This window comes from Anthonomus grandis, chromosome 22 (genome assembly GCF_022605725.1).
Source record: "Anthonomus grandis grandis chromosome 22, icAntGran1.3, whole genome shotgun sequence".
Taxonomy (NCBI): Eukaryota; Metazoa; Arthropoda; class Insecta; order Coleoptera; family Curculionidae; genus Anthonomus; species Anthonomus grandis.
In genome coordinates this window covers 44000693-44006692 of record NC_065567.1, presented here as the reverse complement: position 1 = coordinate 44006692, position 6000 = coordinate 44000693, and positions in this window count along the sequence as shown.

Here is a 6000-nt window from a genome sequence, read left to right as displayed (position 1 = left end):
CATATAAAAAATACATAGAGGAGGCAGAAACAAAAATAGCTACCGACAGGTACTCAGGTACTTATTCATCCAATACACCAATGTTATACAGAGACCAGGAAATGATCGAGAACAGGGATATCGCTGACGCTTTGGTCTCGCATTTTTCTAGTATTGTGGAATTAGATCCCTCTGGCTACACCCTGGATTTTACTCCGGCGGTTCCTCTGACAAATGTGAATTTGTTTGTAAAGGGTATTATTGTGGAAGATAATAGAAACGGTCGCCGTAAAAAAATTAAAACCTAAAAAATCGGTCGGGCCAGATACCACCCTATATCTTTAAAGCATGTATTGATTTTCTAATTGAGCCCTTATTAATAATATTTAACCTAATATTGGAAAAAAGATGTATCCAGATTTATGGAAAACCTCAAAAATAGCTCCTATATTTAAAAGTGGTGACAAGGCTGATATTTCAAATTATAGACCTGTAGCATTAATTTGTTGTCCAAGCAAAATTTTTTAATCAATACTATATAACAAAATTTATAATCATATAATCGGTGTTATCACTGAAAAACAGCACGGTTTTATGAATAAGAGGTCAACAGTCACAAATTTAACCACATTTTTGCAGAAGCTGAATGGCGTGGTTGACTCTAACGGACAGGTAGATGTTATACAGATCGTGTTTTCGTTCGTTACTTATAGGAAACCGCATAGAGGCGAAATTTTGCAACGTCGCGCGTGTACAAGTGCCTGCGTAAGAGCACCGCCCCGGCGCGGCCGGCCCGAGGGGCGAGGACGGGATTAATAATAATAATATTTCCTTTATTGCCAACAAAATCAAAATAAATTTGACAAAGCAACGTCAAGCATAAATGGTGAATTCCCTAAAATAGATTCACGATGAATATTGCATATAATAAGAAACATGATACAATCAAATACATATAGAATAAAATGAAATAGACTAACAAACAGTAAAAGTTAAAACAGCAACTACAAAGTTAAAATTACAATATCAATAAATGAAGTTCAAAATATATAGAATATGTACGTATGTGTAACAGGTTCACAGGTCTGGCACATCAAAATCTAAATTTAAAATCATAAAAGCACTTATCTAAAAGAAACTGACTAGTGGCTTTCCTAAATTTAACACTATTATTAATGGATTTTATTTCTGGTGGTAATAACCCATATGCTTTAACTGCCATATAATAAGGACCCCTTTCAAAAAACGCTGAACCATGGGCTGGTGCCCGAAGATCTTCCCTCCCCCTTGTGATTACTGCAATATCAGTGCCATAATGGTCACTGTTTACTGAAAAAAGGTGTGGGTGCCTTTTGACAAACATCACTAAGGACATAAAGTAGATTGAAGGCACAGTCATTATGTTCAGTGATTCAAAATGTGGTTTGCATGATGTTCCAGGGCGCAACCCCAGCATAGCTCTGATGATCCTTTTCTGAACTACAAAAATTTGAGGAGCCACAGAGGATGATCCCCAAAACATCACACTATAGGCAATCAATGACTGCACCCCTGCAAAATAAAACTGTCTTATGGAATTTACTGTTAATGAACATTTTAGTCTTCGCACTAATGCACAAAAGATATTTAGTTTAGATTGGAGCACCCTCACATGTTCCTCCCAGCCAAGAGCAGTGTCCAAGGTGACCCCTAAAAATTTAACTGTGTTTTCCACAGGCACTGATTTGCCTCGCATTTTCAAATAAACAGACTTCTGAAATAGCATTAGACCAGTCTTTTCGCAGTTCAGAATTAACCCTGCCCCATCACACCAATCCTGCATTGTCCCCGCTGCACATGAGCACTCGTTAGCCAGGCTCCCAAAATCTTGCCCCACCACGACAGCCGATGTATCATCAGCATACTGGCAGAGGAGTCCCGCAGCCACCTCATCTGAAAGTGAATTCACATACAATAGAAACAGCACAGGACCGAGAATCGAGCCCTGAGGTACACCTTGCGAAACAATAACTGGCTTAGAATAATAATTTCTATTGTCCTTTGAGATACACACAATTTGTTTTCTTTCCTCCAGATAAGACCCCAGTAAAGCACCAGACAATCCTCTCAAACCATAGTGTTCCAATCTATGCAACAACACCCTATGATCAATGGTGTCAAAGGCCTTAGAAAGATCAAAAAAAAGCCCAGCCACCCTCCTGTTACAGTCAACATTGTTTATTATATGATTTATTGTTGTGAATATTGCCAATTGTGTTGATCGATTAGATAATAAACATCTGACTTTTGTGCTGCGTCGTTTGGCGACAAAATGTCCCAAAATATTACGGGAAAATCCAGGCATTTTAAAAATATTTATTCTAATGCGGGTTTTACAGACATGACAATGTGTAAAACCCACATAGAATTGTAATCTTAAAATGTTTAATATGCTGTGTTTTGCATAATGAAAATTAAAGCGTTATTCTAATAAAAAATAAAATATCAACTCTGATAAAAATATAATAAAAAATCAGAAATAAAACTATTTACTTTTAAACTATACAAAAAGTTACTAACACTTATACAAAAGTTACTATCACTAACACACAATAAGTTACTAAAACTCTATTTACTTTTGTGATTATCTAAAGGAGAAATACGCAAAAAAATAAAAACCATTAAATTATTAAAAGTCTCGAAATATTTTGTGTTGGTAAATTTTTGGCGTGTTTGTTTATTTTATTGGTATCGAGACATTTCCTGGCATTGTTGTAGTGTCACTGTTAAAGTGAATTTCAACCAGTTGTTAAATAAGTTAACTTATATTGAAAAAATGCCTTATTTATCCGAATCCCACAAGATTGAAATCTTAATGATGATTGGTTATGGGGACAGAAGTCGTACTCAGCTAGAGGTTGTTCACTTATTCAGGCAGAAATATCCAGATTTGCCATCTATTAACCAAGGTACGGTTAGTAAAATCGAAAGCAGATTTCGAGAAGTTGGGCACGTGAGGGATTCAAGACCAAGGTCTTCTAAAATCGATGAAAACACCCAATTAAATGTATTTTTAGCGATGGAAGAAAATCCGGTAACTGCAGCCAGAAGAGTAGCTCGCGAAAACTCTATTCATCATAAATCTGTGCTAAAAATTTTAAAAAGTGCAAACAAACGACCTTATAAAATGCAACCCGTTCAAGAGTTATTGGAAGACGATCCAGATTGCAGAGTTTAGTTCTGTGAATTAATGATGAACGCCATTGACGAAAATCGCATATCTTCGGAGTGGATCCTTTTTTCTGATGAGGCTACATTCAACCTAAATGGCCATGTTAATAAGCAGAACTGTCGCTACTGGTCTGACGAGAACCCACACTGGGTAAGGGAGACTAATACACAATATCCCCAGAAAACTAATGTTTGGGCTGGCATAATTGGCAGGCAAGTTATAGGGCCCATATTCTTCAATGATACTTTAACTGGGGAAAGACATCTAGAATTTTTTAAACATGAACTAGTTCCAGTCTTACGTGCCTTATATCCAAGTCAGTTCGATCCAGATTTGTATGATGAAAGAGTCTGGATGCAACAAGATGGTGCTCCCCCACATTATGCCCGTAATGTACGCCAATATTTAGATGATAATTTCACAAACAGATGGATTGGTAGAAGGGGTGCAATCGAGTGGCCGGCACGTTCTCCCGATCTCACCCCACTTGATTTTTTTCTGTGGAGACATTTGAAAAGTCAAATTTATATGAGCAAACCAGGAAACCTAGACGAACTCAAAGAACGTATTAGGCAAGAAATCCGACAAATATCTCCAGAAGTGTTAGAAAATGTCAGAAACGAATTTTATTATCGCCTTGGGCTTTGCCAACAAGTAAATGGTGCTCATTTTGAGAATCTTATACATTAATCGCAACTTTAATAATTTAATGGTTTTTTTTTCGTATTTCTCCTTTAGATAATCACAAAAGTAAATAGGGCAATTTAATCAGGAAAAAGGGCTCTTTTCAATGAGAGTTTAAAAAAAGTGGCTGTCCATTTGAAAAAAAAAGTTTGGGTTAATTTGGACCCCCCTGCAGGTGAAAAAATACAAAAACTATCTTGAAATGTGAAAAACATAAACAAAAATCGACGGGTCTCAGGAATTTTGCGAGATAAATTTTTATTAGTTTTAACTGAATTTATTCCAGTTAAAGTCATCACACTGTATAAGGGAAATGACGGACAACTATCGCCCAATATCGCTTATTAGTAATATAGCAAAAATATTTGAAGCCTGTATACGCATTAGGTTTTCAAAACACTTACAGGAACAACATTTTAACATTTTATCTCCCAACCAATTTGGTTTTAGAGAGGGCAAATCAACCGAAGAAGCACTATTTGGGGTAACAAGTCATATTTGTAAAACTATGGAAAATAATCAAAAACCGTTAGCTATATTTTTAGATTTGGCTATAGACTTCGACTCGGTATCACACGATATTCTACTTGACAAATTAGGCGACTTCGGGATAAGGCGATTAAGCTGGACTCTAATAAAAAATTATCTTACTGAAAGAAAGCAATGTGTCAGGGTGGAGGATAAGTATAGTGTTTTTAAAACAATAAATTGTGATGTTTCACAAGGTACTGTACTGGAGCCTCTTCTATTCACCCTCTATATCAATGAACTTCTTTTTCTTAGTACATCTGGAAAACTTGTATCATACGCGGACGACAATGTTTTGTTGGTAAAGGGTGATAACTGGGCGAGTGCTTCCAGGCAACTTTAGATCTTGCAAAGGTTCGTCGGTGGCTGGAAGATAATCGTTTAGCAATAAATATTGACAAAACAAAATTTATGAGTTTTAGCATTCTCGATAACCATCAAATTAATACAGATGTACTAAAAATACACACATTATCAGTGCATATTAAAGGAGAAACCATGTGCTTGTATAGAAACCCTAAGTAGCACTCCATGTATAAAGTATTTGGGTATTTTTATCGATCAAAATATTAAATGGGAAAGACATAAAAAATTTTTAAATTTTATTTTTAAAAACTAATTTTTAAATTTTATCATCTTAGAAATTGTATGCCTCTCCACCTTTTAAAAATATTATAGGCAGCCTTGGCTGAATCAGTCATTAGATATGGAATATCAATATGGGGAGGATCATTTGCCATTGCCATAGACATTACTAAAAAATACCTTTTACGAGTAATTTTAAGAAAACATCCCAGATAGTCCTCTAACTGTTTATACCAAGAAGCGCGCGTTTTTTACAATACAGCAAATGTATGCTGTCAAATGTAAGTCAGTGCTAATATTTACCTATAAATCTCCTTGCGCATGAGTTGCGGCGACCTAGAGAGAACTTGGGTTGCTATACTAGAAGCCAAGCAATGCATTCGGTTATTATTTTGTTTATTCTCTTTCTGACAAGAAAAACTACTCAAAGGTTTTTAACATACTTTGGTCCAAAATTTTTTAACCTTCTTTGCAAGTAGTATTAGAGAAGTTCGAAATAAACATCTGTTTAGCAAAAAAATTAATAGGTTCCTTTATGAAAACTTTGAAGTTTTTGCTGCGGTGTTGCGTAGATAATTATTTATTTGCAAATTAAATATAAAATATATCTAATTTTATCAGTAAATTTATAGTTAATATTTGTTCTAACTAGGGCGTTTTAAATCATTAGTTTATTTAATCATTATTTTAGTTCATTCTTTGGTTTTAATATAGTTAGTATATAGTATGTAGTATATTAGTATATTTGGTATATAGTATATAACTTTAAGTGAATTGTGAATTATATACATATATTCTTTTCTTAATTACTTTTGTTTTGTACACACACAGATTCTAATCTAGGTGTACATTTATTTATACTTTTGTGAGTTTTGTAAAATTATTGTTTTGCATTGAAATATACATTTTGATTTGATCTTCCACTCAGTACTAACGTATACTGGATTGGGGGCATTCTCCCCTTGATTTTGGCTACAGAGAAGGGCAATTCAAACCAGGGCTAGCTTGGGTTT